Source organism: Magnolia sinica, chromosome 17 (genome assembly GCF_029962835.1).
Source record: "Magnolia sinica isolate HGM2019 chromosome 17, MsV1, whole genome shotgun sequence".
Lineage (NCBI taxonomy): Eukaryota > Viridiplantae > Streptophyta > Magnoliopsida > Magnoliales > Magnoliaceae > Magnolia > Magnolia sinica.
The window spans coordinates 32533360-32543841 of record NC_080589.1 but is presented as its reverse complement, the minus strand read 5'-3'; the positions used below and the strand labels follow the sequence as shown (position 1 = coordinate 32543841).

Below are 10482 nucleotides of genomic sequence, written 5' to 3'. Positions count from 1 at the left end.
TAGGTCTAGGAAAAGGTCTTTGATAGTTGTTTACAGCATTGGCTTGTTCATTCAACACTCCTTGAAAGGCAGGTATTGTAGGACAGTTTTCAGTTGTGTGAATGTTGCAATCACAGATGCCGCAAACAATTTCATTGACCTTATCCTTCTTTCCTTCCATGGCCTCAAATTTTCTAATGAGATTATTCACTTTATACTTGAAATCATCTTCTTCTTTCAGGAGATACATTCCGCCTTTCTCCTTAGATTGAGTTGGTCTAGATGTGGTGTTTGATTTTGGGTAATAGTCCCAAGATTGTGTTTTTTCAGCCAGACTGTCGAGGTAGTCCCATACCTCGTCGACATCTTTATTAATGAACTCTTCATTACACATTGTTTCGACCATTTGGCACATGGAAGATGTCAGTCCATCGTAGAAGAAATTTGTAATGCGCCATGTTTCAAATCCGTGTTGTGGGCATGAACTGACCAAATCTTTGAACCTTTCCCAACATTGAAAGAATGTTTCATCTTCCTTTTGAGCAAAGTTCATGATTGCTTTTCTGAGGGTAATCGTTTTATGCTGTGGGAAGAATTTTTTTATGAATTCCCTCTACATGTCGTTCCATGTGCCAATGGATCTAGGACGCAGTGAATGTAACCACGTCTTAGCCTTCCCTTTTAAGGAAAAAGGGAAGAGTTTCAGCCTGATTGTATCCTCAAATACATTAGGAAAATATAATGTAGCTATAATCTCATCAAACTCTTTTAAATGTAAATATGGACTTTCTGATTCAAGTCCATGAAATTTGGGAAGGAGTTGGATAACTCCTGGCTTGATGTCCATTTGTCCTGTGTTTTCAAGGAAAATCATGCATGAGGGCGTACTCACTCCCGCCGGTTGTAGATAATCTCGTAAAGTACGAGGCGGGGTGCCTGATGCACCTCATTCCCATCTTGGGTATCCTCCATCCTGGGTGGAAGTAGAGGAGGTTGGTCTTCAGCCATAACTTCAGTTAACTCAGGGGATTTTGAGCGGTGTCTAGTCCTGCGATGGATAGTCAACCCCTCAACCAATCCTCCTTCAGTCAAGAGACGTCGAGTGTTGTCACGGGCCCACTTGGGCATGAAACACTCGCAGCCCTCAATCAAATTCAAAGCCTAATCCTAAGAAAGGAAAAGAAAATCTAAAAAGAAAGAGAGGTTTGGAAAGAAGTTACCAACTTGGAGTCCCTAAGTTAAAAAAAAAAACCTGCAAAATAAGATAAAATAAGTTAGATTCTAAAAAAAAGAGAAGAAAAAATCCTTAAAACAAAGATAGCAGTAAACTGATTTCTAAAAGGGAGTGGAAATTTCTAAAATAAATTAGGAAAGTTTTAATCTAGAAAGTAAATTACTAAAAGAGAATAGAAAATAAAGAGTAGAGAGAAAGCTTACCGAATTAGAAATTTCTACCTTAACAGCCTACACAATAGGAAAGTTAGTTTCTAAAAAAAAATTCTAAAAATAAATTAGGAAACAAAATTAGATTCTAAAAGAGCCAAAATTAGAAAGAATTTCTAGAAGGGAAATAACTAACCTAGTTTCTAAAAACAAAAAGAGGAAAGTTTCTAAAAATAAACTATTTCCTAAAAATAGGAAAATACTAGAATTAGAAAAAATTTTAAAATTTAAACCCTAATTGTACAAGTAGAAAAAGTAGAGAAATTAGGAAGGAATTACCAATTTAGAGACTTATATCAGAATCCTACAAAACAGGAAAACAAGTTAGTTCAAAAAAAAAATAATCTAAACTAATTCTAAACCTAATTAATTTCAGAGAATCACAACCGTCAGTCCCCGGCAACGGTGCCAAAAACCAGTAAGAAATATCTGGTTTCAGATTAGACTCTGTGTGGCCCACAGAATATTGTATTCCGCCGTCCATCCTGAGTTTCGACGGTCGAAATCCGATACACACTACTTCCTAGAAAATTTTCACCTAGGTCAAGGCTAGTGGACCTGTAGAATTCTGATAGACGGTCCAGATCGGACCTTCGACGCATGGTGTTGGCCCACAAGAGTCCAACCGAGGCTCTGTTTCACACCACAAGAAATGTGGTTTCCTATTTTGAGAAGGAGACTCGGTCAAACCGAGTTTTGACCGGATCCCCAGTATGGTGTACCTCTCGTGGTCATGTACCCTGTGTACATGCAATACACACGTGGGGTCCATAGTGATGTTCGAGAGAAATCTGCTCTGTCCATCAGTTTTGCTACCTCATTTAAGGAGTTGAAACTAAAATTGACGCATTTCCAGATACCAGGCGAGCCCCAAATCACTGATTTATGGGCTGATCTGTCCGTTGGGCCACTTCTAAAAGGATCCAATGGCTGAAATTTGACATGTACGGTTAGTTTTGGTCCTCAAGCCATGTATAAAGTTTCAAGCTGAACAGATGGTGGAAACCCTGTGATCTTGCATTCTGGCTGACTTTCAGGCCGCTTGAGCTTCAGTTTCTCGATTTTTCCAGGTCCCTGGTGTGTAATTCTGTCGATCTTGGTTCTCTTGAGTCTGTCCCATGCTCTAGTGTCATCAAAGCATTAAATCCATGCTTTAAGCACCCTTTTTCAGTCCATGCTCGTAAATACACTCTGCATCACAAACAATATTAAATCGGGCCATTAAACGGTATCATGCTTGTAAATCCATACAATAACTGGGTCTGATATGCAATATTTGACCCACAACAGTTAGGTTATAGGTTATAAGTTTAGGTTATAAGTTATAGGTTAAGGTTTTAGGTCATAGGTTTTAGGTTTAGTTTTAGGTTAAGGTTATAGGTTTAGGTTTCGGTTAAGGTTATAGGTTTAGGTTTAGGTTTAGGTTAAGGCTTAGGTTTAGGTTTAGGTTAAGGTTTAGGTTAAGGTTATAAGTTATAAGTTTAAGGAATTGAGAATAGGTTAAGGTTTAGGTTTAGGAAATCGGGTTCGGGTTCGGGATCGGGTTTAGGTTTGGGTTTTCAAGTTTAGGTTTAGGTTTAGGTTAGGAAGTTGAGATTAGGATTAGGTGTAGGTTTAGGTTTTGGTATTTGAGAATACATTTAGGTTTTAAGTTTAGGTTTAGGTTTAGGTTAAGGTTTAGGTTTAGGTTTAGGTTAAGGTTTAGGTTTAAGTTATAAGCTATAGGTTTAGGGAATTGAGAATAGGTTAGAGGTTTAGGTTTAGGAAATCGGGTTCGGGTTCGGGATTGGGTTTAGGTTTGGGTTTTCAAGTTTAGGTTTAGGTTTACATTAGGGAGTTGAGATTAGGATTAGGTGTAGGTTTAGGTTTAGGGATTTGAGAACACATTTAAGTTTTAGGTTTAGATTTAGGTTTTAGGTTATAGGTTAAGGTTTAGTTTTTAGGTTTAGGTTAAGGTTAGGTTATATGTTATAAGTTTAGCTTATAGGTTATAGGTTAAGGTTGTAGGTTAAGGTTTAGGTTATAGGTTAAGGTTTAGGTTTAGGTTTAGGTTTAGGTTATAGGTTTTGGGATTTGAGAATAGGTTTAGGTTAAGGTTATAAGTTTAGGTTTAGGAAATCGGGTTCGGGTTCGGGTTTAAGTTTGGGTTTTCAAGTTTAGGTTTAGGTTTAGGTTAGGGAGTTGAGATTAGGATTAGGCGTAGGTTTAGGTTTAGGGATTTGAGAATACGTTAAGGTTTAGGTTTAGGAAATTGATTTCGGGTTCGAGATCGGGTTTACGTTTGGGTTTTAGGTTTAGGTTTAGGTTATAGGTTTAGGTTATAAGTGTAGGTTTAGGTTTAGATTTTAGGTTTAGGTTATAGGTTTAGGTTTAGGTTATAGGTTTTGGGATTTGAGAATAGGTTTAGGTTATAAGAATAGGTTTAGGTTATAAGTATAGGTTTAGGTTTAGGTTTTATGTTTAGGTTAAGGTTATAAGTTTAGGTTTAGGTTTAGGTTAGGTTATAGGTTAAGGTTTAGGAAATTGAGTTTAGGTTATAGGTTATAGGTTAAGGTTTAGGTTATAAGTTGAGGTTTAGGTTTAGGTTTTAGGTTTTAGGTTATGGGTTTAGGTTATAGGTTTAGGTTAAGGTTTAGGTTTAGGTTATAGGTTAAATAGGTTTAGGTTATAGCTTATAGGTTTAGGTTTAGGTTATAGGTTTAAGGATTTGAGAATAGGTTTAGGTTATAGGTTAAATAGGTTTAGGTTATAGCTTATAGGTTTAGGTTTAGGTTATAGGTTTAAGGATTTGAGAATAGGTTTAGGTTATAGGTTTAGGTTTAGGTTTAGGTTTAGGTTAAGGTTATAGGTTAAGGTTAAGGTTAAAGTTATAGGTTTAGGTTTAGGTTAAGGTTATAGGTTAGGTTTAGGTTAGGTTATAGGTTTTTAGTTAAGGTTTAGGTTATAGTTATAGGTTTTGGGATTTGAGAATAGGTTTAGGTTATAAGTATAGGTTTAGGTTAGGCTATAGGTTAAGGTTTAGGAAATTGAGTTTAGGTTATAGGTTCAGGTTATAGGTTATAGGTTATAGGTTTATGTTAAGGTTTAGGTTATAGGTTTTGGGATTTGAGAATAGGTTTAGGTTATAAGTATAGGTTTAGGTTAGGTTGTAGGTTAAAGTTTAGGGAATTGATTTTAGGTTATAGGTTATAAGTTATATGTTTAGGTTAAGGTTTAGGTTATAGGTTTTGGGATTTGAGAATAGGTTTATGTTATAAGTATAGGTTTAGGTTAGGTTGTAGGTTAAAGTTTAAGAAATTGAGTTTAGGTTATAGGTTTAGGTTATAGGTTAAGGTTTAGGTTGTAGTTATAGGTTTTGGGATTTGATAATAGGTTTAGGTTATAGTTTAAGGGTGTGGTCCCTGCAAATACAGATATAAACACGGCCTACTCCAATTGGTCAGGCCCTTCCAATGCTGTCCATAGAAAATGGACAGCTTCATCATAGTCATAATAGCAGTTCCCACCTTCCAGGGACCCCCGCTCAACATCCGGATAGCTCCGATGCACATCCGAGTCTGCTCCATTAATTTTGAGCAAATACATAAACACGGCTTGTCCAAATGGTCAGGCCCCTCCAATGTTGTCCATAGGAAATGAACAACTTCATCATGGTCATAACAGCGGTTCCCACCTTCCAGGGACCCCCGCTCATCTGTATAGCTCCAATGCACATCCGAGTCTACTCCATCAACTTCCAGGTTGAAGTTTAGGTTAAGGTTATAAGTATAGTTATAGGTTATAGGTTAAGGTTATAAGTTTAGGTTTAGGTTTAGGTTATAAGTATATGTTTTGGGATTTGAGAATAGGTTTAGGTTAAGGTTATAAGTTTAGGTTATAGGTTAAGGTTTAGGTTTAGGTTATAGAGGTTTAGGTTTAGGTTATAGGTTATAGGTTAAGGTTTAGGTTAGGTTTTAAGTTTAGGTTAAGGTTATAAGTTTAGGTTATAAGTGTAGGTTATAGGTTTAGGTTTAGGTTATGTTATAGGTTAAGGTTTAGGGAATTGAGAATAGGTGTAGGTTTAGGTTTAAGAAATCGGGTTTGGGTTTGGGTTTAGGTTTGGGTTTTCAAGTTTAGGTTTAGGTTTAGTTTAAGGAGTTGAGATTAGGATTAGGTGTAGGTTTAGGTTTAGGGATTTGAGAATACATTTAGGTTTTAGGTTCAGGTTTAGGTTTTAGGTTTAGGTTATAGGTTTAGGTTTAGGTTATAAGTGTAGGTTTAGGTTATAGGTTTAGGTTAGGTTATAGGTTACAGGTTTAGGTTATAAGTGTAGGTTATAGGTTTAGGTTTAGGTTATTATCTAATATTAAACCTAGTATTATCTACTTCATACTAATAACATACAACCAATATTGGGGCACCATACCATAAGCTACAAGAATTTCATGTCCCCCTAAACAAGGTATCCTCCATTGATAATACACACACACACACATATATATAAGTTTTTTATTTTCATTCATCATCCATCCAAGAAAATTGAAACAAGTACTGTCACTTTTTGAGGGAAGGGAAGGAACATGATATTTCAGTGACAACTCACCTTGGCATTTATCTTCAAAACAGGCATTGGTCATTGACTCTTTGAAGCGCAATGCATTGAATGACAATACCAAATTCTGGCAGGTTCTTTTTCTTCCATGGACCTTCAGAAATGGCACAAATATCAGCTTGATCTAAAACTTTCGTGGCCGTTAAACAGTTTAAAAGTGTGAAATTCTCTAGAATGAGAAACCAGAATGAAAAAAGACCGAGTCAAGCTTCTCAAGCACATATGGAAGCCATCAAGGATGAAACCAGAACTTACATTCTCCACAGGACATCAAGGACATCATCAACAGATCCGAGCATAAACATGAAGCAGATTGATGCTAATGCTACATTATACTCAACAAGACACTGCATGAATTAAACATCCAGTGCTCAGCCAGGAGTCTAAATAACAATATAAGGAATAGTTTTGGAGCCATATTAGTCAAGCAACACTTCACAAAAAGAGTTGATTAGACTAAAATGAATATTTTGCAAGGAAAGACACTACTAATCATCATTGTCAAAGAATTACCTAACAACAGTAGCAGAAGCAGCGACTGTGGTCCCTTCAAAACTGAAGCAGTAGCATAACATATATAGTATGTGACGGCATACTGTCCCAACAGTCACATTTGCGATAGTTGCCTTAGCATATAGTATGCACATAGGCAACCTAGGTCACTAAGATGGCTAATGTCATTTGACAATATTGCTAGAAAGTGAAGACACCAAAAAAGATACTGCTTCATGTGAGATTTCAATGTCAAAGCAACGCACTTGAAATTCCATGGTTAGAGAAACAACTCAGGTTGCATTTAGCTGCACTATTGAACTCAACTGTGATTATTAGCTCAACAGAGAGGAAAGGACCAAATTCCAAATACTGACCTCAGGCTGCATCTGGACACATAAGTCAATTTGATTGGGAGCATTCAGTCTAATCAAGATGGAATGGTCAAATTATAATCATGATACCAGGCATTCATGGCAAGGAACTAGCCCCAAAATTGCAATTGCATTCCTTTCAAGTTTCAGGCCCAACTAGAAACGTGGTAGCAATCTGAAGCCTGGACTCATAATATGAAGAGTTATTATACAATGTTTGGGCTGAAAAAAATGTATAGTTCCCTTTGCGTTTCTGGTTTGGACAAGTAGGGGCAGGTTGCAGCCACCATTCAATCTTATAAACAGTCGATATTATGGGTCCCATAGTGGATGTCCTATGCACCAAACTCGCACAGATTGTAAGAATGCTAACCCTTCAACAGACGGTTAAGAGAGATAATACAGCAATTGTGCAAATTCAACTAGGAAAAGGCCAAATATAGATAGGATCTTCCAAGTCCACAACAGGGCCCATATATCAACTGTTTGGATCACTGAACCATCAATCCCAGCAGCCTCCAGTCGAGCAAACTGAAAATCTGAACTGTGCTGCTAACCCTTTCAGCCTAAACATGGTAAATTACCTATAATATGAATGTTGAGGAAAATACAATCTTTCTTTCTTTTCTTTTTTTTTCTTTTTTTTATCAGCAAAATCAATTTTATTAGAAGATCCCAAAGGGGAAAAGTTTATCAGCAAAATTGCATGGGACGTGTTTGGTTCAAGAGATTGAAAAGGGATTGGAAGGCTTAATCCCGGGATTAGCCGGGCGTGCCAAACAGACCGGATATAGCAATCCCGGGATATAGCAATCCCATGGATCTTGCACCAATCCACTGACGTAGCTAGCATTACCTTCAAATCCGTGCAATCCACTCTAATACCATCTAATCTGCCCGGCCAAACAGGCCCTATTGTACTGAGTAAACTCAGTAGGGCCCACCTTAAACCCTAAATCTCTAAATCCCCAAATCCTTAAATCCCCAAATCCCTAAATCCCTAAATCCTCAAATCGTTTCAATCGGTATTGAGATTGAGAGAGATTGAGAGAGAGAGAGAGAGATACCTGTTTGAGTTGGAGCCCCGATCACGGTCAACCAAGCTTTAGAAGATGCGTGGAAGAAAGAGAGGACCGAGAGAGACAGAGAGAGAGGATGCGCGTGAGAGAGAGAGAGAGAGCACCGAGAGAGAGAGAGAGAGACAGAGAGAGAGGGCGCGGTGGAGAGAGGACCGAGAGACAGAGAGAGAGAGGACAGAGAGCAAGAGAGTGAGAGAGGGCGCGAGAGCAAGAGTGAGAGAGGACAGAGTGAGAGAGACTTCAAGTCTCTCTCACAGTCTCACAAGCGGGTCACATGATCGGTGCTCTGTGGGCCCCACCATGATGTATGTGTTTCATTATTGCCATCCATCTATTTTTTCCATTTCATTTTATGGTATGAGACAAAAAAATGAGGTATATCCCAATCACAACTAGACCACATTATAGGAAACAGTGTTGAATAAGCGTCGACCATTAAAAACCTTTTGGGGGGTGAAAACCAATCTTCACGATCTTGTGCAATTCTGCCACCTAGGCATAGGTTATTGCCACCCCATGGGACACATTGGACGATCCAGATCATGAAAAGTGATGATGGGTGGGGCCACTGTCAAAACGCAGTAGTAAGCATATCGTCACTAGACGTTTTTCACCAGAAGGGAATTGCTTGGATGCTTTCTTCAAAAAATAGGTATGGCCCACTTCTGATGATATTCTCGGGGATCTACTCCATTCATCATTTTCTCAGTAACGTATAAGCCCATGGGTCAAAGTATGAAGTAGATCCGAACTCTATGTGGGCCACATTATCCACCTGTGATGAGGCACTCCCACCGTTGAAGCAACCCTCTGCTATCCTTTACGTGCATGCATATGGAATTTTATTTATTTACAAATTTGCCACTCTCCCTTTTAGAATAGTCTGTCGTTCGTTCCTCCCTACTGCACCGTCTAAAAGAAGTGAAATTTGGCGAATATCCACCGTTTTTCTTGCTCTTTCCATCGGTTTAGTTTGGGTCCTGATCGCCCAAGGATGTCCAAGATGCTTTCTTAATAGTTAGTGTCTGATCTTACCCATCGAGTCACTTATAAACTGATCCAAGGGATGAATTTTGACGTGTATAGTTAATTTATGGTCCTTAGGCCATATATATAGTTTCTACCCAAACGGATGGTGGGAACCTTATGATCTTATGTACTAGATGACTTTCAGGCCTCTTTAACGTGAACGGCTTGATTTCCTAGGATATATGACATGTAAATCCTTCGTTCTTGGTCCCTTGGGGTCTGTCCCTTGCCTTTGGTGTCATCAGAGTGTTAAATTCATGCTTTAAGCATCCTTTTCAGTCCTACGCATGTGAATACACCTTGCATCACAAACACGATTAAATAGGGCATTAAACAGTATCATGTTCATAAAAACAAGTAATAACTAGGGTCTAATATGTAATATTCGACCCTCAACAGGGGGCCATATAAAGTTTTGGATCAATCTGATATTTTTTCCCTTCATCTGGGCCTATATGACCTAATCAACAGATTGGATGTCAAATAAAAAGTACAGTGGGCCTTAGGAGGGTTTTAATGGTGGATATCCAATCATTATTGTTTTCATGTGGTGTGGTCCACTTGAGATTTATATCCCTCTCATTTTTGGCATTAAACCCTAATATGATTTGTAAAAATAGATGGACGGCATGGATGAAACACATACATCATGGTTGGACCCATAGAGCACCGACCAAAATCCACCAAGTTTTGTGGGCCCCACTATGATGTATTTGTTATATCCACACTGTCCATCCATTTTGAGATATCATTTTACGTCATGAGCTAAGTTTTGGATCAAGCTAATCTTTGGTTTTTCCCTTCATCTGGTCCTGGATGACCTAATCAACAGATTAGATGTTAAATAAACAGTACAGTGGGCCTTAAGATGGATTTTAATGGTGGATATCCAATCACCGTTGTTTTCATGTGGTGTGGTACACCTGAGATTTATGTCCCGCTAATTTTTGGTATAAAACTGTAAAATAATCTGAAAAAATGGATGAACGGAAAGATGAAACACATACATCATAGTGGGGCCCACTAGTAGAAGAGGATTTTAATAGTGGATATCCAATCAATATTGTTTTCCTATGATGTGGTCCACCTTAGGTTTATATCCCTATCATTTTTTTGATCAAGCCCTAAAATGATCGGTAAAAATGGATGAACATACTGCACATTAAATGCACAATGTTGATGTTCGACACACATCATGATGGGGCCCACAAAACTTATTAACATCAATTCTTAGGTTCTCACAAGGTCAATAAGTTGGGTCACAACTTTGACAACAATATTTAGCCCATTTTATATGTCTAGCCCATTCAATCTATTTTACCGATCAATACCCTCAATTTAACTAGTTACTCGCCCCAATCAGGCTAGCTACGTATGAGAAAGATATTGGGCATACAAGATTGATCAACAATTTGAGTGAAATTTGATTTAAACATATGAAGTTATTTACTTTTCAATCTGGACTAATTCGATTGTCCAAAAATGGTTAAATGTT

At 37.9% G+C, this 10482-nt stretch overlaps 1 non-coding gene across 1 annotated transcript; it reads left to right on the top strand.

Annotated features, from left to right (window-relative positions):
• The first annotated feature begins 443 nt into the window (after positions 1-443).
• LOC131232167 (small nucleolar RNA R71) lies at positions 444-550 on the top strand. The gene has a single exon (XR_009164781.1). It is a non-coding gene; the product is annotated as a small nucleolar RNA R71 (small nucleolar RNA).
• Positions 551-10482: the final 9932 nt, after the last annotated feature.